Source organism: Ambystoma mexicanum, chromosome 14, assembly GCF_040938575.1.
Source record: "Ambystoma mexicanum isolate Mex_15411 chromosome 14, UKY_AmexF1_1, whole genome shotgun sequence".
Classification (NCBI taxonomy): Eukaryota; Metazoa; Chordata; class Amphibia; order Caudata; family Ambystomatidae; genus Ambystoma; species Ambystoma mexicanum.
In genome coordinates, this window is record NC_090940.1 from 452,849,084 (window position 1) to 452,875,155 (window position 26,072).

At 44.1% G+C, this 26,072-nt stretch overlaps 1 long non-coding RNA gene across 1 annotated transcript in view; it reads right to left on the bottom strand.

The window, feature by feature from the left end:
* Positions 1-11,219: 11,219 nt before the first annotated feature.
* LOC138526892 (uncharacterized) overlaps positions 11,220-26,072 on the bottom strand; it is an 86,652-nt gene continuing 71,799 nt past the window's right edge. Inside the window, exon 3 of the long non-coding RNA XR_011283769.1 lies at positions 11,220-11,262. This is a non-coding gene — a long non-coding RNA (uncharacterized lncRNA). The remainder of the gene's footprint in view (positions 11,263-26,072) is intronic.

The window sequence follows — 26,072 nt, forward strand, 5'->3', positions numbered from 1 at the left end:
GTACTGCAAAGAGTGAAGTGGAAAGGGAGGAAGGTCTGCCCTGGGTTATTGGGTCCGTGGACACTGTAGTAGTCCACGGACAGAGTGCATGCCACATCCAGGTCTTTTCAGGATGCCTGCATGGAAAAGGGACTGTGGGGATTAGCCAATCAGGTGTTCCGGTTGTGCTTTATAGGAAGTGAGTGTAATTGTTTTTTTCATTGTTGTGTATATTGAAGATGGCTGTGGTTGGAGAGATGGACAAACTCAGTGTGTGGATGGTGGGATAGTCTTTCATGACTAATCTGCAGGGTATGCAGAGATAAGTGGCATTTCTGCCAACCTTGGATTGGAGGAAGTGGAGGCTTTGTGGTGTGGGGTGCCTGGATGAAATTTAAAAGGTCTGCTTGCACTTTGTCGAGATATGGCTGTTTCTAACATTCCAGGTGTCCTTGTGGTGCACTGTGGATGACTGTATTTGGGGTACATTAATGCAGTAACTGTGCAGAGTGCAGGGAATGAATTACTAAAGGCACTAATGCAGCTCTTTCCATGTGCAAAGGTAATATTTTGTCAAATACCACCTAGGGCACTATGCAACTAGCCCAATGTCTTCTGTCCTCAACAAGACTCAGGAAGGTGTCTTGTGAACAAAGGCATATCTTCTTTTTTGTGCAGTGTTAGGATGTCATATTTTGAGAAGAATAACATCAATTCTCAGGGTGTGAATTTTTTGTTGTTGCTGTGGATGGAATGTACTTGTCAAATATTGGAAATGCAATTTTCCTTTATAATTTAAGGAATGCTTTGAAGAGGTTCCTGTAAGCCTGTAAGGCAAAAAATAAGATAAAAGCAAAACAAAAATGATTTAAAAAAAGGTGCTTGTTTACAAGCCCCTTAAAAAAAGGTTTTTTTCAGAGCCACCACTAAAGAGTAAATACCTTATCTTGGGTTTAATTTCTTTCCCCATCCCCTTGAATTGGATGATCTATCCATGGACTCTGCGGTAGCACGTGCCACATCCAGGGCTTGTGAGGATGGCAGGCTTGGAAATGGGACTGTGGAGCCCAGGGAATTGGCCAATCAGGTTTCCTGGGTGTGGTATGCAAGGAGAGAGTGTGGCAGAAGGTATGTTTGATGTGAAGAGTGCAGATAGCTATGGCTATGGCTTTGTCTTTCAGGAGTCAGAGTGTGTGAATTTTGGGGGACTCATGGATCCATTGGTTGCAGGTATATGCAGAGCAGTGTGGAGAGGTTGAACATCTTGGATTTCATCATGTTGATGTGAAGTGGTATGGATTGCAAGACATGAAGTGGGTGGGGTTGCTCCCATTTTGTGTCAATTTGGTTACGCTCCAACATCCGGACATTATCATTGTTCATTGTGGAGTGAACAGTTAAGGCCATGTAACTGGAATTTCACTGCTTTTTGCAGTGAAGGAGACATTTGGGGAAATGATGGACATGTTCTCAAACTCCTGACTCATTTTTTCCCGCATTGCCCAGAGACAGATGTTGCTGCGCTCCAGTTCATTTGGCCCACAAATGGAGAAACCGAGGCGCAATGTCAACAAGGCTGTTAGTGCATTTTTGAGAGATGTTGGCATGACGTCTTTCGATCATGAAAATATTACATTTCATAGCACCAATATTTTTCGCAGAGATGGAGTACATCTTACTCATGCTGGTAATCAGCTTTTTTTTACAAAAATCATAAATGCTTTGCAGCACTTTTTGCAAATATAGCACACATTTTGCAGTGAGTTTTGCCTACATTACTTTAAAACTTGAAAAAGACTTTTAAAAACAAAAAATACAAAAGCCACCACTTTCCCATGCAAAAAAGTGCAATGTTTTTGATGGCACCACTGCGTATATTTTCTTTGGTGCCCATGGAATACCTTGCTGTACGCAGACTTCGCAGGCTGCGTAGGGGCCTGCCTCTTTTTTTGATATTTTTATTTTTGCACTGTGAAAGGTGGTTCTGAAAATTACCTTTTCTTATTTTTTGTGAGGAAGAGTAAGGAGAGAGCAAAGCAGCCATATGGGGAGTCCATAGGTTGGGAGAAGAAATGACAAAGAGGATGTTGGTGAGAGTCTCTGTGGCGGAAGCACTGACGTAGGTGTCAGCAATGAAAGGCCTGGGTTGGAGGCAAGCATTTCCTTCTTGAGTTTCTTCCTGCCAGACTTAGTGAGAGGTGAAGGATAGGTGATGGAGAAACAGTTAGAGTAGATGGGAAAGATAGAAAGTGCCATAGTGAGGGCAGAGTGTGTGGTGCTCGTAACCAGACAGAGCAATTGAGGTACATGAGAGGAGGAAGGCGAGAAGGGAGGAAGCGCACAGGGAGACACAGCCAGGATAGGGAAAAGACAATGGGGGATGACTACGGTAAAGGAACAGATGTCAGACTAGACAGAGAACAGAGGGGTGGGGAGGTAAACCTGTCAACACAGTCTCATAAAAAAGCAAGTAGTTTGCAAAGCTAAATTCGATTTTAAACAGCAGAAAGACAATCAGGATGTGCACATAGCTAAAATCGATTTTAAACAGCAGCAAGACAATTGGGATGTGCACACGGCTGAATTCGATTTTCTTTGTAGGTCAACAGGTGTAGCAGCACAACAGACAGTAGGGGGTGTAGGCAGTGGAGTTGAATTCTAGGAAGGAAGTGGGTGTTGTGGTTGGTGCTTTGAAACAGAAAGAGAGAGAACAGAAAGGTGCCTTCTGAGTTAGTTTATAGAGATTGTCTGCAGAGGCACAAAGTCAAGAGGATGATGCAGGAAGCATAGAAATAGTCCACACTCACGTGATAGCTGAGGGGGCGATCACATAGCCCAGGAGCACCTGGATAAGGACCCCAGCGTCCAGGTGCATATTGAGGGGTTGGCAAAGTTATGGGGCCCACAACGCCCAGGCACGGACAGGAACAGACAGGGGGCCTTTGGATGCAGGGGCCGGCTATCACCAATCAGTGAAATCCATTGGATCTTGAGGCAGGGAGCCAGCCAATCAGTGTGTGGCAGCCCAGATGATGTTGCTTTGAATCCTACAGCAAAGTGGGGCCTGCCATTTTGGAGGGTTGTTTCCAACAAAGGAAACCGATGTGTGCCCGCGCTTTCAAAAACTTTGTAGCAGGTAGTTCGAATTTGCAGAGGCCAATTTCGCGTATGTAGGTGTTGGACCAGCTCGCTGAGACGAGCGCTCGTTCCACTAGCTTTTTTTCAAGAAATCAATTTTTTGCATCTCGACCGGTTTTCGAGGTTGTGGTTCTTAGCCTGCGCAGCTTTAAACTCTGCCTTGAGCATTGCCACCACTGCCTCCAGATTATGTATGGAATCTTCTGATTCATATACCATTTGGTCCGTATCAGACACTCTTGCACATGGGGCCTCATTAGGAGTTGGCCAGTGCAGTGTGAACGTGCCGGTAATTCGGTACATCGGCCAACTCCGAGTATGCTGGTGGGGACTCCATGGAATGGTAAGTAACCACCTTTGCCGGTACTCAGAATCTGGTGGTTATTCCACTAGACCAAGTGCCGGTAAGGGTAATTCCGTTTTGGTGGTATCCTGCTGGATTTACCAGCGCAATACCACCAAACATGTAATTAGATCAATAGCTTTTAAATTGTGTCATTGGAAGAGTCCACCTTCACTGCTAGTGTGTCTATTTTATCTCCAATAGCACCGACACCATCTTGAAGTCACGCTCTACTCGCTTTGCTATCTGACGCCGGTCAGAAAGCACAGCAAGTAGAGCGCTCACCTTAGCACCTGATGCAGGTTTGAATCCCGGCAGGGCTAAACTCAGCCTTTCCTCCTTCCGAGGTCGATAAACGAGCATCACACACCGTGGGTATAAGCAGCGTCCAGATGCCTGCGGGTTTGTACCGCTATATATAAATGCAAATTGAACACTATGCAGCACAATTGCAATTGGATCAGTGGTGGCAACCTCCATACTATCAGTTCCTACAATATTTTTCCTTCCATCCATGTGCCAAGTATAGCTTTTCTGGGCAACCCACCCAGTCTAGCCTGCTTTTTGGAGGATGCATACTTTCCAGCCATATTGAAAGCAAACACCAGATAGGGTGGTAGGTAGAGCCATGGACAATCCGGATCTTCCAACAGTAACACAGGTTTTTGCAGGTTCAAGTGTGGTGAGGTTAGGTCTGCCCACCTCTGTGTCACCTGTTGTCCACCTATATGGGGTGGTCACAGACCCATAAGCAGTGGCCGCTGCCCCATGACCATAATGCTCCCCAATAGCCTCCCAGCAGGGCAGTCTGGCCAATATTAGAGCTTCAGTGCGTCCAATTATGTGTGATAGGGACCACAGCAATAAGCTTCCTCGATGTTCAGCCCCAGGGGACATACTCACAGTTAGATGAAAGTATGAGCCATCAACAAATGGCATCTGCATGTGTCAACCATTATGATTACCCCCTCTATTCAAGCAAGCCCTCCGCCAGATAGTCCACTTGCGTCTGAGGGCAGGGCTGAAGCACATCGTTGTTACTGCCTCCAGGCACCAGCCAACTCCAACAATAATCTGACACTGCAGTACATCGTACTGTACATCTCAGGGCCCTCCCAGTCAGCACCTCATCCTATGTTTCACGTATTATCAAACAGGTAGAATACACTATCTCAGTGGTTTTATCTGCAGCCGGGACCACTGCAGCCCGAGGAGTGTCGTAAGTATTCAATGCGAAGTGTAGTCCTCTTGGATCCACTCCAGACGGCACTGTCCAGGGCTTCCCAGCTGATGCACTCTTCTGATACACATGCTGTTGCATGGCTGCCATGTCCAGCAATATCTTGGTGTGGCGTGCAAGTACCATAGCCGTATAAATCGTACTGTAATTGTGTGCAAGGAGAAGGAGGGGATTGAAGAGAGTGGGAGAGAGGTTGCAACCTATCAAAACAGACATGAAGGGTTATTGCGAGCAGGATAGCTTGCCGGCATGGAGCCCAGAAGAGCCAATGGCTCCAACACCAAAAATTACCAAGCGCCTGAGAGCGAGGGATTCTCTGGTAAGGTTCAGAGATGATGTGGAGGTGGTGAGGGGGAGTGTAGAGCTTTTGAAGCCACTCTATTAGAATTTTTATTGTCCTTTTATAACACGCTTAATACCAGAGATTGGTTTATAAGCGTGGTATCGGGATTCAGACATGTGTTGCGCTGCATTGTCTTGCTTCCAAGATAAATGCATTGCCCCTGAGCTATCCCCCCTCTGAAATCCAGCCGTTTGTCAGGGATAGCGCCATCAAGCAGCATGTAGGGAGGGATGCAGATCACAGAATGAGTGCTGATGAAGGGTCGGGGAGCTGGTCTGCTACCCTAGGGCCTCATATTTATTTTATTCAGCCCTAATGTACTCCTTTGGAAGGATTTTGGACTTAGAGGTGATAGGTATTTGTCTCTTTCCTGGTTATTTGGAACTTGAAGTCACATCAGGTGAGGAACCAATCAGGAAGGCCAAATCCAAACAGCCCGCAAGGTTTAATTACGTTCTGCACTACAAGAGTACAACGTGGACCAGCAGGTGAGAAATATGAGCAATGGGGTGTGGCAGCCCAAGTGAGGAGAAACCACCGACAAGCTTGAACCAGGAGAAGTCGGCCACTGCTGTGCTGCCCAGTTTAGGAATCACATAAGTGCTCTGTGGCGAGACGAGAAAGAGTTGGTCTACATAGCCCTTTCATGGAGCACCGCTCATCCTATACAGCTATGCAGTGGCTATTGAGGAACTGCAAGGCCAAAGGAAGAAGACCTAGTGTGGGGAAGAAACAGAGCCGCCCCAGAGTGGGGACAGAAATTGAAGGAAACCTTGTTGTGTGGGCAGAACTAGAGAAGCCCCAAAATGGGGAGACAAACTAAAAGAAGTCCTGGCGGATGGGAGAAACAGAAGAGCCCCAGAGTGGGGCGAGAAAATGAAAGAAGGGGAGAGAAACCGAAAGAATCCCCAGTGTAGGTGGAAGAGAGAAACCCTGAGGTGGGGAAAGTGCCAAGAAACCCTTGGGTGGGAGAGAGAAACGGCAAGAAGCCTTGTTTGGGTGAAATAACCAGCAGGCCCAGATTCGGAATTATGCAAGGCTGAACCCCAGAGTGGGGAATGAAAAGTTTGAAAACACCCCAGACTGCGGGAAGGGAAATAAAAAAGTCTTCACATTGGGAGAAAGACTGTGAGACACACAAGTTACAAGGAGAACCAATAAGACCAGGCTGGAACTCTGGGACGGCACTCTAGCCATGCACAAATGATATCTTTTTGCACTGTGAACATAGGAAAGGAACTATGGTAAAGAGACGCAAGGGTGGGTTCAGACGCCAGCAGCTATCCATTTCCCTTGGGTAAGGCCCAAAGGTATGTTTTGGTTGTTTTGTATTTTCCTTTGAGCTGTAGGGAGGAATGTAGATTAGAAAAGACTTTCTGAACTGAGGACTTTATTCATGTTTGACCATCTCGGCACCCTGATCAGCACATTTTCTTAGCGTAATTTGTATGGAGTAGGCAAATCACAGCGGAAAAGATTAGGTCTTTTCGAAACCGAAATACATCTTTTGAAAATGTTGCCTGTTTGTCAGTCTTCTGATTCTTACCTACCACACTGCTCATAGAGGGATTATAGGGATAACTTGTGTGCTATACTGGCTATTTCTGTTCCCACCCTCCACATGGAATTGGCTGGAACAGCCAGTTGTCTCTCTGCCCCTGTTCCTGGCAGCCATTTCCACTTGTCTTCCTGAATGTAATCTAGAAGCATCCTTTGGGGAAACCACTTGAAGAGCAGTCTTATGGTCTGATTGATGCTAAGTGAGTACTACATTGATTTCAATCCTTTTCTTTTTAGGTGCTTTTGTGGAGGGATTTGTCTGCTTTTTGCAATCATTTTTTGCCTAGTTTGTGGTATTCTGTGGGGTGTATTTGGTATTTTCTGTAGACTCCCACCACATTTTCTGAGCTGGTTTGCATCCATAATGTGCAGTCTCTGTGGTGTAGTCCTTTGTTTGATTTTGGCTTTCTTACTGTCCCCATCCTCCCCCTTGCAATTGGCTGGAACAGTCAGGTGTCTCTGCCTCTGTTCGTGGCAGCCATTTCCACTTGCCTGCCTATAATCTAGAGGCATCCTGCAATGAAACCCTTTGAAGAATAGTCTTAGGGTCTGGTTGATGCTCTGTGAGTAGTTTTACATTGATTTCAATCTGTTTTGGCCTGTTTCAGCTGCTTTTGTGGGGGATTTGTCTGCTTTTTGCAATCGTGTTTTGCCCAGTTTGTGGTATTCTGTGGGGTTTATCTTGTGTTTTATGTGGATTCCCACCCCGTTTTCTTAACTGGTCTGCATCTAGAGTGAAGGATCAACATACTTCACATTTAAATAGAACTGTGCAAGACTAGCATGCGTCACATCCAGACAGAATTGTGAAGATAATCATGTGTTAAATCTAGATAGACTTGTGGAGATTAGAGTTTCGTCATGTCTAGACAGAATTCTGAAGATAATCATGCCTCATATCCAGACAGAATTGTGGCAATAATCATAAATCACATCTAGATAGAAGTGTGAAGATAATAATGTGCCTCATATACATAGATTTGTGGAGATAATCATGTGTCACATCTATCTAGAACTGTGGATGTAATCATGCGTCACATCGAGATAAAAGTGTGAAGATAATCGTGTGTCTCATTTGCAAAGAAGTGTGGAGATTAGCCTGCATCACATTTTGATAGAATTGTGAAGATAGCCATGTGTTGCATCTAGATAGAATTGGGGATTAGCCTGCATCACATTTAGATAAAATTGTGATGATAATCAGGCGTCACATCTAGATAGAACTGTAGAGATAATCATGCATCACATCTAGATAGAAGTGTGAAGATAATCATGTGTTTGATACAAATAGAATTGTGAAGATAACCATGCATCACATCTAGATAGAATTGTGGAGACTAGCCTGTGCCACATTTAGATAGAATTGTGAAGATAATCATGCGTCACATCTAGACAGTAATGCCACTAACCAACCCTACTAAAAAGATCTCGACCCTCTGCATACACCTCTCAAACTCTAACAAAATACAACCATACCTCTAAAGCACTACAAACCTCACGCACTTCACTACACTGCAACAACAAAACAAACCACACATAGCCTCGCACAACAGCACATGATGGCTACCCGCTGAAAAGCACATCTAAGCTCAGCAAACAACAGGAACAGTGTTAACCGAACTGAAGCTGCCAACAGCACATCACAGCTCTCTTGCACTTTTCACACTCAATTTTACTAGCCCATCCCACCCTCTTTCCTTTCAGATCTTCCAGAGTGCCAGGGGGATGCTTCGGTGGTGATAGTGCGCAGTATGAATATCCTTTAAGATTACCATCTTTATCCAAGGACCCTGGTTGAGGTCTATTGTGCAAGACGTTTTGAAACCATAACCTGGAGAGCCTGCTGCCCACATCCATGACGCTGGTTGATGCATTCTTAGGGACGGAGCGTTCCCAGGGCTGACTTCCATATGCTCCTCAGCAGAAGAGCACCATAATCTTTAAAGTTCTGAGTGATTATCAAAGATTTTCATGTGACCGCTATGGTTAGATATCTTCATTCGTGCTGGAGGGTAGAGACCATACTGCAAGCCTCTCCACCTCAAGTCTGTCCGAACCTCCAGGAATTGTTTCCTCTTGGCAGCTGTGTGCCTTGAAAAATCTTGACACATGAACATCGTGTTTCTTTGAAATGACAGCCTCTCTGGTTTTGTCTTGACCATAGCAAAATGAAAAGGTGATGTCTGGAAGGTTTTGAATAAATAATAACCATGGGCACAGCTCTGGGCAACCCTTCAGACCATTGTTTTTCAGTCTGCCAAGACATTACAGAAGGGGAAAAACCATATGCAAATCAGGCTTGGTTCCACCGCGAAAGGGGCAGTCCAGCCCGAACTGCTAGGTCATATCCCTTCTACACGAGACCACAAGCAACCCCAGACATGTTTCAGCCTTCTTGGGCGTCATCAGTGAGGAGTAGCTTGGGTCTCTAGGCCTGGCAGACTCAGGACCCACGTCTGGGCATACCCGTTCCACTTGGGGTGACTTTAGCCAAATGAAAAGGTGATGTCTGAAAGGTTTTGAATACATCATAACCACGGGCACAGCTCTGGGCAACCCTTCAGACCATCGTTTTTCAGTCTGTCAAGCCATTACAAAAGGGGAACAACCATATGCAAATCAGGCTTGGTCCTACCCCAAAAGGGGCAATACAGCCCAAACTGCTAGGTCATATCCCTTCTGCACGAGACCACAAGCATACCCAGACATGTTTCAGCCTTGTTGGGCATCAACAGTGAGGAGTAGCTTGGGTCTCTAGGCCCGGCAGACTGGCGACCCACATCTTGGCATACCATCCCTCTCGGGGTGACTTTAGCCAAATGGAAAGGTGATGGCTGGAAGGTTTTGAATAAATCATAACCACGGGCAAAGCTCTGGGCAACCTTCCAGACCATCGTTTTTCAGTCTGCAAAGCCATTACAGTGGGGGAAAAACCATATGCAAATCAGGCTTGTCTTGACCATGACCAGCACTTGAGCAAGTTGTGCCGCACACAGAAAACAGGCGATGAATGGGCTCGTCTAGAGTACGTTGGTCGGTTTTGGGAGCAAACCTGGTGTGCCCTTTGTATTTCCAGGGGTGGCGAGAAGGTGATTTGTAAGAATTATCGTAGCCTCTTCTCAAACTCCGTGCCATCACCATTTCTTCTATTTCTAGCCTCTAATTCATTAACCGAGGCTTACAGCTCAAGCACTCTGCCGTGAAGGTGCTCTAGGCCTTCCAACTTGTCTTTCTCTGTAGAGATCCATTCCTCCACATAGTTGAGGCAGACAGTGAATTGGGCCATGTCAGAACGCACAGATTTAATTTCTTTTTATGTGTGCTTATCAACTACTGACATTGCAAGCAGAATTTTGGCAAGCTCTGCCAACATAGCGTTGAGGTAACCCAATGGTACTGCTTATGCTTAGATGGTGGTGGCACCATTATGGAGGCGGTTGATTACATAGGCTTCTCCCTTTGAATCTTTGGAGCTTTTTTGGAAGTCATCTTGTAGCAACGGACTTCTTAAGATGTCGCCTTCAGTTCTTTCTCCTCTTCCTCAGTAGTCATCAGTGGTTAAATGTTTCAGAACAATGTACGTCATAGTCGGAACTGGTTGTCAATAATTTCAGTGGGCAGATTATGTGTTAGACAGCATACCTCATGTAGAATCCTTCCTACTCCAAGATGGCTGCTGGGAGTGCATTTGAAAGATGCGCATAGAAACCAATGAGTGGCACAAAACCACTTCTCTCAGCTTGGATCTAAAAGGGCCTCGTCCAGCCGTCCCAAAGATTATTGGTGTGACTTGCTGAGCTGGCTGTGTTGAAGCAGCCAGCCCTCTGAGCGAAGCCGAAGTCAGCCACTCCAGGAGGTGGTTTACCGTGCAGTTTTTTTCCAAGCTCCCATGAGGTGCACGCCTGAGCAGGGGGTGCAGCATTCTCGCCCCCCTCCCAAGCTCTTAGGGCACATGGGGGTGTTGCTCTGCCGAAGGGGCTCCCCACCCCCTGATGCGCACACCCATGGTGCATCCTGCCTCCAGGGGGTCTCTCTGCATCAATGCCGTGTGAGGGAGGATGAGGCTGCGCTTCCCCTGACCACTGTCACTACTGTGCCGCAGCAGCGCTCTGCTGCACCTCTGCCCCTGCACCTCCAGGGTATCTGCAACGTCCCAGCCCACTTCCCCAGCTGTTAAGTGTGGGAATCCCGCCATACAATCTGTAAGAACGGATAAGGGGATCCAGAGCTTTAGGGAGAAGCGGCCATTTCCCGGCTGCTATCAATGCCCAGACTATGTTTTAAGCTATACAAGGTAATTGAGAAAAATTGGATATGATTGTACTGTAATCAACAGGTCTCCAAATAATTGTTACTTTAGGATTGGCATTGGACAGGATGGTTGTATGAATATGAGATTAGAAACCATTGACACATGTAGGGTAAATAGGCTCTATGAAAGCTGGGTGGGATTGGCCACCTATCTCACTACAGCAGAAAATAATAGTGAGAGCCTTGCAAAGAGTTAGCATTACTATCATGGAACACTCATGATCACTCTCTTTACTTTGAGGTTGAAGGTTTTGCTGCAATTAGTACATCATATGTTATCATGCCACTACAAGAAACAAGGGGTACCTCTGAAAATTCTTCTGGATGCGCGGAACACCATACAGAAACCTGCCATGAAAGGGGAGAAGTGGAGACAAAGAAGAGACCTGCTCATTAGCCTTAAAACTGAGTACCACATGGATGAAGTTAAAAACACTTGCAATAATGTAATGGTTGGCAATGTCATGGGGGGATACATATTGGGCATAGTAGCCAACATGTATATTATAAATGTATATAAACCCCAGGTAATACTGTATCCAAGAAGATTTGCAGAGCAGTGGGTAAACATCTTATTAACTGGACACTGTATTATCTAAATCTATCATGGTGCTGGGGGATTTCAAATCTAGAATGCCTGTTGAAAATCTCCTTTTGGATACAGAGACATGATATACCACTTTTAACATCCACGCTGCAAATCCGAGAAAGACCCCCAGAGACACTAAAGCACAGATGTGGTTTGACTTCTTGAACAACCATGGGCTGCTCATGCTAAATGATTGTAGTAACAGGAATACTCCAAAGAGTTTCCTAGAGTCTCTCATAATACAGCTTCTACTTTGGAATACATCTGTATTGACATTGGTAATTATGGTTTTCTTACCTAGTTAAATATTGTCTATCGAGACAAAAGTGATCATTTCCCTATGGTTGCCAAGTGGATGCAAACTATCATGGGAGGCGGACAGCATATGATAAAATCGGCAAACCAGATAAAATGGAATGCTCCCAACTTAAGACAAGCTAATGATTTTATTAAAAGCCAGTACTTACCTGGATTACTGAACATGGCCAGATGGCACAGAATGGTATATCTGTGGAGAGTGACTTTGGTGGAATTGTAGACACGAAATTGCATATTATTCCCTAATATGAAGTTAAGGGTATGAAGGTATATAGAGACTAACATGATTTGATGGATTTAACAAACAGGGGCAGTGATCTTAATGTATACCTTGCTAACAATATTTATTTATTTAATAATATTTATTTATTTATTGTTGTTCATAGTTCATACAGAACTTTTACAACAATTCATCATTCGCATGAAAAGTAAGCACATACTTCATTGGCAATTTCTAACAATTCAGCAGGTTTTCACATAACACTTACAAAGCACAAGTTATAACTAGAGTTGAAATAAAAAGTTAAAAATGCATACTTTCATTTCTAAAATATTTCATATATGAGTTCTCACAGAGAACGGATACTACTCATTTCATTATATTATAGCGCCATCAAATGTTCTTCAATAACACACATTTCATCTCACCCTTCTGCAATTTGTGTATAGATGATAATGTGGACATTAACAACAGTTAGGATAAGCCATATCACATGCATGTCAATCAACATATTAAACTCCTATATCAGAGCTGATAAGGAGCATTGCTGTTTTCCATACATGATATAAGGCTATAACCAATCTTTCAGATGACATATTAAGACATAAATACCAAAACTCCATGGATGCAATGTGCTCATAATTATGCACATACCGACCATACATCCCTCTGTACAAGTTGATACATTTAGGTCAGGCATTCAGTGTATGATGGACTGTTTCAAGGTTACTATCAATGTTACATATGCAACAATTCCTTTGGGTCAAAGCCAACTGCCACTGGGTGCCATGCGTCGTTCTCTTTGGCAATTGGTTAAGTCGCATGAGCAACCTAAAGCGACGTACCGCTGGGGATGGATATTTTATCAAGTACAGTTGGGGACAACGGTACCGATGAACTATACCTTCCAAATGGATATAATTGTGCAGTTTTCCCATACATACAAAATTATCAGTCCAATCTTTCATTCAGGCCTTGTATATATCTGCTCTTTTAATGAGATCATATCTCCCACATTTAGACAGCTCCAGTGACCAGTTCAGGATCAAGTATGACTCCATACAGAGCTGATTATATGGTTCAGACATCTCACCATGCTTAATGTTAAGGATCCCTTTCCCCATGATCCTCAACATGTCACTGGGCTGATGGCTGTTAGCTTTCAGTGGGAGCAGATCTCGTTGGTACTGCACAATAGCCCTAATTGAAATTAGACCTCATTCTACTCTGATATATTGAATTGGACATGCTGGAGATAGGTTAAGTATTGTCCACCAGAAGTACCCTTCCACTTTATCTAGCCAAGATAGATTCTTAAGCGTAAGTGCCTCAAGGCCATACACTAACACAGGTATAAACCACTGCTTATATAGTAGCATAATACCTTTGTAGGTGTACCCAGCATGATGTAAGATGAATCTGCACACCAAATTGGTGATATGTCTGGCACACTGTGATTTCCTCTCAATCAGGGTGGAATATCCTGATTTACAATCCATCTCGACCCCAAGATATTTGTAACAAGTAGTATAGTCAATTACACCCCAACTGATTCAGGTCTGTTAACTTGTCGTGCCGATACAAGCATAGTTTTGGTCTTACTGAGATTAATGATCATGTCATGTTCAGTTGTAAACCGACCAAGTTCTTCAAGAATTGCTCTCATGCCCTTAATTGTATAATCTATTATAACCAGATCATCAGCATATAATAATGCTGTGAACTAAATATCTTGAAATCTGATGGGACAATGGGCATGCATCTCAAGTCTGCGAAGTCGGTCGGCAACATACAAGTTAAATAACAGGGCCGCCAACAATCAACCCTGTTTAACACCCTTATTAATTTGAATAGTACCAGTTAGACTACCATTGTTGTCTAAACGAACTAGAGCTGAATTATTTTGATGTAGCTTAATCAAAATTTCAACCAACCAAAGAGGGCATCCAAGTCGGGACAGGATCTCTCTAAATTATTGCGGTTGACCCCATCAAACGCTGGTCGAAAAATCAACGAAGGTAATGTATACTGATGGATTACCATGACATTTGGCCCCAGTCATAATGGGATCCAAAATTCTAATGTTAAGAATGGTACTGGACCCAACCCGAAACCCTGACTGCAGAAGGTGAAGAATACTATTCGAATCAACCCAACTCTGCAAATGGTGGAGTACAATCGTAGAAAAATGTTTGCTCGTGGTATCTAACAGGGATAGAATTCGATAATTGCCGGGCAGTGATCTGGTTCCCGCTTTAAAAACGGGAATAATGATGGAGGTGGTCCAAGATTTGGGTATAATTTTAGCCTGGCACACTTTATTGAATAAAACCATTAATATCAGGGACCAACTCATAGGATCATGTTTAATCACTGCAGATGCCAAGCCATTGGGACCAGGAGCTCTTGAATTATTAAGCTTGCCAAATATTTCAATGATAGATTGTCTACTGAATGTGAAGGGCCAAGCTCCCATGGAGCAGGGATGGATATCTATCATTAGAGGATCATACATGCTATCGGTGATAATGAAACCCATATTTGTTCACCAATAGCATTCAATGGTTGTGGCAAGTATTGCTCTCTGGCATTATTTAATATCTTCCAAATAGTTCTAGTATTGCCCTTTTTAATAGTTGAAATTAAACCCTGCCACTGAGTGTTGATTTTTTCGAAATGGTATGGCTTACACCACCCTCTGAACTTGGTTTTAAGTCATTTAGAGCAAGCAATGTACTTGCTACTTGGTAGCGAGGAGCCCTTCAGATGCCTGAGATCACGACGATGTTATCGCCTTTTGATCACCACTTCTCTGTCGTATGCAGTCATGTGTCTCTTATTCTTAGCAATGATAGGACTACCATGAATAGAGGCAACTTCACTAGTCCAGCATCAAATAAGGGCCTCAATTGCATCACCATCCCAAAAGTGGATGGTTCGAATAAGATGGAGTATAGACCGCTTTATTTGACACTTCAATATTGGTAGGGCCACATCTCGTTTTATCAATGCCATTCAGATTGAGCGAGGCTACTAACAAAGAATGGTCACTAAATGGCATCAGAACTACTTCAAAATCACACATATAGCTAAGGGTACAACGTCCTATCATTGCGGGACGTTTTTTCGCTGGGTTTTTTACCGCTAATTTCGTAATGAAAAAACCCATCTAATTTTATTTTTTGAGGGGGTTGAAAATTATATATATGGGATGTGGGTGTTTGGGAATAGATAAAAACTTAAATGGAATGGGGGCTTGGGGGTTCCCCCCAAAATATAATGTAAAAAAAAGTGATGTTTTTTTTTGTTAAAAAATTCACGGTAAAAAACCCTGCGGAAAAAACATCCCGCAATGAAATGACATGGAACCATAGCTAAGTACAGTGGTGTTCCCACATATGTAATCTAAGGTGGCTGTGCTGCTACCATTAGACCAAGTACATTGGCCAGGGCTATCACTTTTAGTTCTTCCATTGAGATGCCAAAAGTCCCAATCATGTAGGACATTTTTCCACACTCTACCCCTCGCATTGCACTTGTTTTTAACCATGATGTTAGTTGTAAGGATATTAGAAAATTCAGCTTTAAGGGTAGAAATTCCACAGTGCGCATTAAAATCACCACCCAAGATTACCATATCATTACCCTGAATGGCTCCCCAATCTGAGAGTATGGAGTCCATCTGATCTTGTATGAGCTCTGTACACTCTTTAGTCGGAGGATCATATACATATACAATTAGCACATTAGGATTTAAAATGCCATCTTTTCCTTTGATTTTAACTGCTATAATATAATAATTCTCAAGTGTATCAGGCAGTTCACTCAACCAAAACTCATGGCTAATACCCATAAGTAAACCACCATACGGACAACCTTTTTCTCCCTTCTTTGCTTGATGTTGATAAATGCAGTGAGAGGCCACGTGAAAGTCCGACATTAGCCTTGTTGTAATAGGAATATAGGGTGTTTGATAATATTATCAAGCAATCCTCCCTTACAAAGAACGTGAGTGTGGCCCGAGTGTTCCATGAGGCGATAGAGATGGCTCATGGTTGACTCACTTGCAGTTGGCTCAATACATTTTTGAGCCATTTCCAATCTGCTTGGTTTTCAGCAGAACTTTCAAGTTGTTTTGTTAAGTTCTTACCAGGTTTGTTTTTACAGGTACTGCACTGGACACAGGCCTGTGAGTCTGTGTTGGTAAGAATAGGAATATCTAGGTCATAACCCATGAAATTAATTGAGTCCACCTGAGATCGAATAGCAGCCGCAGTTGCTGGGAGAACACAATGTACTAGCGTGACAGCACCAAATTGATATCTAATTGGTTGAACAAACTCAAAATCACACGATTTGAAAATGCGCAAGCCAGGGATTTTGGCGCAAAGTTCCAACAGTGAATGTCCAACAGTAACCGTGTTTCCGTTTGTTCACTGAATGTTACCACTCTATTGTCATTAATCATGGTGTTAGAATTTCCAACATTGCCCCCCCCCCCCCACCGCGATGAGCAGGCTTCACAACTGGTTGATTCCCTCTCATATCATGAATGATAGTTTCTCCTGCGTCAAATAGAGTGACATGTTGGGAGTTCAATTTGGGGGGGGACTGTGGAGGTCTTCCTTGCATTATTATCATTAGTTGCCAGCCATCTCATTAATGTTCCCAATTTAGCTGAAGCTCTCTTTTTCTTTCTGTTAACTTGTTTCCTGAGGCATTTAGCTACGGGTTTAATAGCCACGAGTGAAGTAACAGTAGAATTCATAGGTAAGCTATGATCATTGTTTTCATCATCACTACCAACACATGGTACTGGTGATGGAGATCTTTGCTTACGTTTTTTCACTTGTTTCCTTCGTTCTTTGTGAGTTAAATATCTAGTTGAAGATTCAGTGATATTATACGAGTTAGCAGCTTCAATATCTTTGGCTGGATGAGTGGTAACATTAGAATCGTGAATTATTTCCATATGGCTATTATTGAGATTTTTAACAGGACAAAGTGGTTGGACACTCTCTTTTGCTTGCTGAAGGGAGTCCAGTGTTAGGCCATTTTTCATAGTTTGATAATATGTTTGGTCGGTGAGTTTAATTAAGATTTTCAAGGCAAAATGTATTAATCCAATAGCAGGAAAGAGCAATGGTTCAGAGAGAGTACTCTCTTTAAACTCAATCGGGGTGTGTAGAGAGTTAGGCTCATTATGATCAGATATATTAATCACCTCATATGCTACCGTTATTTCCGGTCTCTGATAGCTAGGAAGACCGGATAGTGGTATCAAAGGGGGAGTACTGGAAATGGGTCAACAACATGACATGACGTTTCAGGGGTGTGGTTGGTAGGTTTATAATGCATGTGGTAGCCATTGCAACCTGCAATCAAACTTATGCTCAAATTTCCAGTGCTACGCAGACGACACTCAACTCATTTTCAGGCTGCCCTCGGCCACCTCCTCCACCTCTCTCATCACTGATTGCCTAACTGCCATTCAAGAATGGTGTGCCGCCAACGATCTTTGTCTTAATGCCAGCAAGACAGCGATCCTCCTCATTGGCACACCATCACCTTGCTTTCCCCTCACTCTCTGGCCGGCCTCCCTTGGCCCTCCTCCTATCCCCACCTGCGAGGCCAAGAACCTTGGTGTCACCTTTGACTCCACACTCTCCTTCAACGCCCACATCGCTTATGTATCAAAAAAGTCAAACATCCTACTGCACCTCCTCAGAGGTATTCTTCCTTTCCTCTCATTCCCCCAGAAGCACACTGTCTCCCAAGGTCTGGTTCTCTCTAAGTTGGACTATTGCAACAGCCGCTTTCTTAATCTACCTGCCTCTACTCTCCGCCCTTTACAACTTATCCAGAACAGGACTACTGCGAGACTTGTCCTTGGCCTCAAGCCCTGGGATCGTATCTCTCCAGCTCTGAAATATCTCCATTGGCTCCCAGTGGATGCAAGGATTAAATTCAAAACCCTCTGTATTGTACAAAAGGCTTTCTGGGGCCTGGGTCCAACATACCTTCAGCTATTCCTCTGCAAATACCTCCTATCTCGAGCACTCCGCTCCTCTACCTCTAACTCCCCCAAGGTCAGTCGTTTCTCAAAGAAATGAGCTGGGGGTAGATCTCTGTCTTTGGCTGGGGCCTCCCTCTGGAACAGCCTCCCTGCCACTCTTAAACTTGAGGAGAACCATCTCTGGTTCCGGAAGCACCTCAAAACCTTCCTCTTTGCTTCTGCCTTCTCCTCTCCTCTCCCCTGTTGATTCTACTCTCCCTCGGCACCATGCATCTGGCCACCCTCTGTCCTCCGGGCCCAGGTACCTGCTCATCTTGCCACCCTCACGCACTGCCTCCGGGCCACCCCCTGCACTGGGGTCTATATCTGTACCCATACAGCCCTCCCCTTTTCTTCCTGCACTTTCAGACCTACATGGCCTGCTGCCATAAACCCAGCACTTGCCACTTGCTGGCTGCACTCCCATTGTTTGTTGCCTTTTTATTTATTATTATTTTTATTTTTGTTTTTTTCCTTCTCGCTCCGCACTCTTCTTTTGTTCCCCCTTCCATGCACTTCTCCCCCTTCCCCCTCTACCCTGCACTTGCACGTTCTCAATGTCACTGCGCCTAGTAAGATGCCTAGTAAGATTGTTGTTTTTGTTCTCCCCTGTTTTCCTTCCCTTGCCTTGTCGCGCTCTGAAACACTTGTGTATGAGCGCGATAGAAATAAAATATCAATATCAATATCAACCTCTGCTTCAGAGGTTGCACAGTTCGTCCCACACAGACGGTAGCACAATTCCACAGGGAATTATCATTAATGGCATCAGAAGAAGAACCGGGGGGCATACAATCACCCATGCCCCCAATAGGTTGGTGGATTTCAGCCACAACAGTACTGCCAGTGTTAACAGTTTGACATGCCTTTGTTTGCGAATTATCAACACTCTTGAAGAAGTTTGTTATAGGGACAGAGTTAACAACAGCTTTAGATTTACAAGCCAAGTCTTAGAGAATGTAGAAACAGAGGAGGAGGTTGTATACATGTCGCAGTTTTTACTGTTCAAGGATGCACGTTCCTCACGTTGATAGCCTGAAGCTTTTACATAGGGTTTACATTTCCTTAAGTTATAATGTTTATTTTTTGTTATTGTCTTGCCTGCCAGGTTGGATTAAAGCCCGGCTGACTCTTACCTCAGAACGTGAGATGAAGGATCCAAAGGGCAATCCACTCAATGTAGCGGAGGACCGACAGTGCCTGTCACGCGCCGAACACCGCCAAACACCGCCAAACACACTTTTCTACCATACTCCGCGTAGCGGCTGTGGAGAAGTAGAGGTGGTATCCCAGGCAGCAATGAGCAGGAAAGAAAGACTGCCTCCAGGCAATTGCAAACGAGCGATCCTCCGCACAACTCGCTCTTCTACCAAACTCCGCTACAAATGCTCCATGTAGCGGCTGTGGAGAAGTAGAGGCGGGATCCCAGGCAGCAATTAGCAGGAAAGAAAGACTGCCTCCAGGCAATTGCAAACAAACAATCCTCCGCATAACTCGCTCTTCTACCACACTCCACTACAAACGCTCCACGTAGCGGCTGTGGAGAAGTAGAGGCGGGATCCCAGGCAGGAAAGAAAGACTGCCTCCAGGCAATTGCAAACGAAAGATCCTCTGCCTCTTGCTAACAATTCTCTCAGGAAAGACCTGAGAAAGACACTCAAGAAAAAAATGTGTCTAATAAGTTCAAGCTGCTTAACCAGAGAAAAGCTTTCTATAAAGAATGGCTGAAAACACACTGGTCTCTTTGTAGGATAAAGCGCTAGCAATAGCTTATTGAAGCATTAAAAGAAAATCCGAGTAGACGTTTCTGGACTATGGTTAGTGGTGATGACTTCACCCCTAGGCTGTTGTTGGGGTCTTTGTGTGAGAGCTGGGTTTCCCACCTTAAAGGATCTGTATGCTTAGTGCCAGTCTCTCTTCTGACTGACTTTAGCCACACTAGATGGAGATACACATGTACAAATTGGGATATAAGTAAGATTGTGCATACTGTTAGTAATTCCCATGCTCCTGGACTTGATGGTGTGTGTAATAAACTATTGAAGGACAATAAGGAACTCTGGGGCGGCATTCCTACACATATTGTTTAATAACATTAGCCTCACAGGCCATTTTTTGGATGAATAGCATCATTATACCAGTGTACAAATGTGGGCCACAAAGACTTCCCTTAAGCTATCTGTTAGGGAGAATTCTCAAGAATGTGCTAATTTCCCTTACCTTTTGAGACCCCCAGCAACTTTGCTGGATTTCTAGGATTTTAATTTTTAGCTGGAAAGAGTGTGAGCCTTTTTTCCCACTCTTTCATGGATTTTGATGTGTGTTTTACTTTTGTGTTCTTTGGATATGGAGTTTTAGATAACTCCATAGACATCATCTTATTCTTGTGTGTCACACAGCACCTTCAGTGCAGTGGCACAGGGGTGTCTTTCAGACTCCCCAAGGTTTATGTACCTTCTCTGGGACTGATTACTGTCCCCAGAGCATGTGAAGTTAAATTGACTTTGATAGTCTTTTTAAATTCATAGACCCAGCACATACTATCTTCCTATAGAGTGCTGAAGGGGTTGCCTAACATCCCCTGTGTCTAAACACTCATGTAACACTCAAATGTTACACTTTCCTCTTGAAATGGCGGGTGGCAGTGGTTTGTGAACCAGTTCGTGGACTTTAAGGCACTCACATCTTAAACCGACATTTTGATAAGCTTGTGGCCTCTTCCCTGTGAGTTCAGGAACCTCCCGACGTCCTCCTTTTGTCCCCAGGACTGAAGCTCGGGAACAGCGAGATCTGCAGGAACTGCGAGGAACAACTGCCTCAGCTACAGCTTTTCTTCATTCTAAGGTACTGTGCAAGTGCAGTAAAGAAATCCTTTCTGCCGCAGTGAAAGTTTGTGAAACTTTCCCAATTTTGGAGGCTTGTTCTCCCCTAAACTGACATATAACTTTTCTTCTGGCAAACTGCTTCTAAGAACATTGGCAAAGACTTAACCGTTTACTACCAGAACTGTGCTATCCTATCCAAGACACTGAACCATTGACTTTGGCCCAGGCCTATTGAATTGAATTTCCTGTTGTAGTGAACTGAAACTATTTGCTCTGCCTATGAAAGTAATTGTGCTTTGATTCTTACAACCTTGTCTTTCTATCCCTTTTGAAAGTAACTGAAGTGCCATTTGGTCCCACTTCAGGGTAGCTTAACTTGTTCAGAAACGTATTGGTTTAGTATTGTAGTGTATTACTGTGTGATATTGAGCTGCTTCTTACTAGTGGAATGTTTTCCAACTGAATGTGTAAATAAATGTATATTCTTTTACCAAGAAACCTTGAGTAAGTGTGTGTTTGAACCACTGTAATTGCAAGTCCTTTGTGTAACATCTTGTACTGCTCACTTCCCTCTTGAGATAAGTCTGGCTGCTCAGCCACTGCTACTACATAACTGTGTAGTACAGGCTTGTACCAAAGGTGAAATTGTACTGACACCTGTAGTCTTAATTGTGTGTAGTGTTCCCAAAGGGTAATGCATGTGATTCTGCCTAACACTATCGGTTATTAGCAATGCTTTACGCGCCCGCTAGGATTATCAGGAGGGACCTGCTTTATGAGCTTCAAGAATGGATTGACAAAAATCACATTATACAATGCGATCAAAACTGGGTTCGGGTAGGGACAATCTATGCTTATCAATCGTATGGCACTGGTTACAGTAGTTGAACAAGGGAGAGCAAATTATAAACAGGTAATTTATTCTGCTTTCATGGATTTAGTGATGCATTTGACACTCTAAATCAGAAAAGGCTGCAACTTAAACTCCACAAGTGGGGAATACCGCCTGGCTTGTTGAAAATTATAATCTCACCTAAAGTGATGGTCAGGTATACCCAGGACGGTAAACTCAGTGAAGACCTAGATATACATATACGGGACTCAAACAGGGCTGCATCCTTGCCCAAATCCAGTAGTGGCATCTGGCAGGGGACTTTTTTGTGTAATCTTCTGAACAGGTTTGAACAGGCCACCAACAGCTTTGTACGTCCGCTTCATGTTTCATTTTTCTACATTTCTGGGCTGAGTTATGCCTTATAAGTAGAGTTTCCAGTTGTCCTTTAAGCAATAGAAATATTTCTGTGCCAGAATTCACAGTGCATTTGTCCATTTACAATTGTATTTCACCACAAACAAGAGAATGGTATATTTTAAATGAACAAATGCGTTTTCTTGACACCTAGAATTTGAATTAGAAGGACATGTTGAGTTATATTTTTATTTAAGCTTTAGAGTTGCAAGGCTGAGTATTTTGAGACCCAGGCTGGGTTCTTATGTTGATAACCTATTCCAGGTGCTTGGGCCTTGTCTCTGTGTTTTTGCATAAAGAAAGTTTCTTTTTAAATATACACCATTTCTGAAATGTCATCTGTATCAATAAGGCAATGATTAAAGAAACATATTGGTACTGTGGTCTATTGAACTCCCATGCAATAACAGTTCTCAGCATTTCTTCAGCACTGATAAGCCAGTATTTTGACTACTATTAAAAGACACACAAAACCTTGATGAAAATATTAATCACACGCACACCTTATTTGATCGTGAATGTTTCCATAGTCAGCTTATTGTCATAACAGTGAGCAAGAGGCAGACATTTCCAACATAGGACATCACTGGTGACTGGTGCCTCTCTTGCTCTTTCAGGAAGGCGTTTTTTTCAGATCACTTTATTTTAGGCCATCATCCATTGCTCTACCTTTCCTTGCACAGCAGAGTTGTTTGTGACAGACAGGGGAATGATGGGATAGTTAAGAGTTGAATCCCTCCCACAAACTCCTGCATGTAGTCAAACCTAACTGGGACCGGGCATGTTAGGTCTCCACCATCAGGTGGCAGAGGGTGACTTTGATGCAGGCCAATTGACTGACCATAGCAGAGGAGCTGCAGGAAGCATGGCAAGCAACCTGGCTATGCCTGGTGGCCTGTTCCCAGGCCAAGGAAGAATCCTCCATAACATTTTCAATTTGGCATACATATATGGCACGTCTCTCTTTTGACCATCACTTTGTAATGGCTATCTCCTACTTCATGTGATCTTGCTGGAGTGACAGTTATCCACAGTGTAAGGTCTGATTGTGTGCAGTCTCCTTTGGGAGACTACAGCAACCTTGTCCTTCTGGCAATACATAACCCAACCTTTGGTATAAGTCTGTACTACACAGGTTGATAGTGTGGCTAAGCAGCCAGGCTTATCTCAAGAGAGGTCAATGTGAGCAATAGGGTTTTTACACAGAGATTCACAATGACAAGTATTCAAATAAACTCTTACGCTCAAGGTTTCTTGATTAAAAAAATATTAATTTATTTAAAAGTCAGTTATATAAGCCTTCTTCAGAAGGGAGCAAAACCTGTAACACTTCAAAATATACTTCAAAAGACACTCTTAGTTTCTCTAATCAGATGATACCCATTGGGGATTGCACTTCCTACACCCTGAAGTGACTTAAATAGCTAGGACACTGTGGACATTGATTTATCACTGGTACATTTGGAGTAATACTGAGTTTGGTGTAATGGTGAAATAGGGGAATAAAACAAAGGTTAACAAATAATTCATGAACTGGTAAGTACTTTTTGAACCCTCCAATGCAAAGTAAATGAACCCTTTCCTGGGGGAAAGGTAAAAGCACAAAGTCAGAGGTAAGAAGAGCCTCTCAGTGAGCCAGAACAGCCAATGTTAGTTGAACAAAGTCTAGGGGAGCTGAAGATCTTCTTTGCAGGTAAGTAAATGTCTTGCACAATGTTTTTAGAAAAGTTTGTAGAAATAAAATCACTTGAAGGGTTACACGCTGGGAGGCTTGTGAGGGGCAAAGCTGCAAGCAACTCTGCAAGGGTAACCAAGGCAAGTCTCAACTGAGAACAAGTAAGGCTACACAACAAGCGGTAAGTCCTCTTAACTTTACAATACCTTTGGTTAGAAGAAATGGTTCCAGCTGGCTTCTGTTCCTGTGTAGCTCTGCAGATCCTATTGTTCCTGGGCCTCAGTCATGGGACAAGAGGGAGGATGTCTGGGGACTCCTGCACTACAACTTGAAGGTCAACGGCAGCAATGGGCAAACTTCAGTTCAGCAGCACTTCGCGGTTTCAGCTCCTCGCGTCTATAGCAAATAGCACCACTGCAGTCTCTTGGATACCACGCTGGACTTTTCTTGCATCTGGGGTCCAGCACTCTGTTGAGGTGGCCCAGGCTTGGTGAGTCCTGCTTCAAGGGAGTCCGGGTGATCTTCCTTGAGCTAGGGTCTGGCTTAAAAGCGATGCACTTGGTTTGGTGTTCCTCTCCCTGGCACTTCGGTTCCTGCAGCAGCAATGGAAGTACAGACAGCTCCGAGAGGTTGTCCAAACGAGTTCACTTTTGGGTTGACTGGTCCACCAACTCAAGGGGAGAAGTCGTCAGTTGCAGGGCTTCTCTAGTCGAGGCAAATTCGGAGCTTCAGCATAGCAGCAGGGCTTCACCGGGCAAACCAAGGGTCCAGGAGTTGCAGCAGGCATCTCTTCCAAGTTCTTCTTCGGATTCCTTCGTCCAGTGGTCAACTCTGCCTTCCAAGCCAAAAAGCCTCACCTTTTATGCAGGTTTCTACCATTCATTCCAGCCTAGCTGTCAATCACACCGCAGGGTGGCTGTCCTGCAAGGACAGCCACACTGCCAATTGCCCTTGGGTGCTTTCCTGTAACCAAGGGCATTAATCACAGGGAGTTTTGGGCACCTCCCTCACTTCCTGCCCGTGCCAGACATGCTGGAGCCAGAGGCGGGCTTCACCAGTGAATCCCGCCAAAGACAAATCGAACAAAGGGAACAAACCTGGTTTGGCACGCAGAGTAAATCTTAAGAAGGACCTTTCCAACAAGAAATGGTGAAAAAACAAGACGGGCCATTTTGACAAAATGGGCACCCATGGGTGTCTTACTGCAGCTGCAATTGCAGCCCACGGTAAAAACATATAATGTTAGTAAAAAGTAAACCACTGCCACCAGCCAGCCATTAATTGTAGAAAGGGTAACATACAAATGTTACATGAGAAACTAAACAAAGGGGATACTAAGTAACCCACCAGCACCCTATGGTAAGATAGTGTGTGCTGGGTCTAGAAAGTCAATTTCACTTCACTGTTCTTGGAAACAGTAGTTGCACCAAGAGAAGCTATTTAAACCTTTAGGAAATCTAAGAGACTTCCCTGCGTCACTGCACTGAAGGTGCTGTGTGTCACAATGTAAAGATGATGCCTATGGAGTTTGTCAGACTCCAAAGTCAAAGGAAGCACAGGCCCTCATTACAACACTGGTGGTAACCCATGGCGCTATTAGCACCATGGTTGCTGCCGGTGTTGTAACGAGTCCGCCAAATTTCAATGGGGAATCACCACCCCATTCCAAGGTTGGTGGGGCGGTAATTCCCCATTGAACATTGGCCATTCCCCATTCCCATTTTGCCCCATAGGGCTCAATGGGACTGGGGAAGGCGGTAATTACGGTACTGCACATTGGGGTACCGTAATTACCTCGAAGGTCCCTTTGCGGGTCCCTACTTTAACGGCTGGTCCAGACCAGCCGTTCAGGTCGGGTCCCGCAAAGGGACCTCGTAATTAGGTGCCGTTAACCCCTTAGCGCCAAGGTCGTAATGACCCCCACAGAGTCTAAATCATAGAAAAATACATGAGAGAGTGGGAAAAAGGTCTCACTCTCTCCAGGTTGGAAATTACAAGTCTTAAAGTCCAGCAAAAAGAGCTGGGGGTCTCTAAGGTAGAGGGGAATTAGCTCATTTGTAAGAATTCTCCCTAACAAACAGGTGTAACTACATCATTGAAAAAAGGTCATGATGTGTCAAGTCCAATGGATTTTCTACACAGTTAATAGGCTGTATGCATTCATGATTCTATCCTCCTATGCGTACAGTGTAGGCATGCTGGTAATGTGTGGTTTGTATACAAGGGA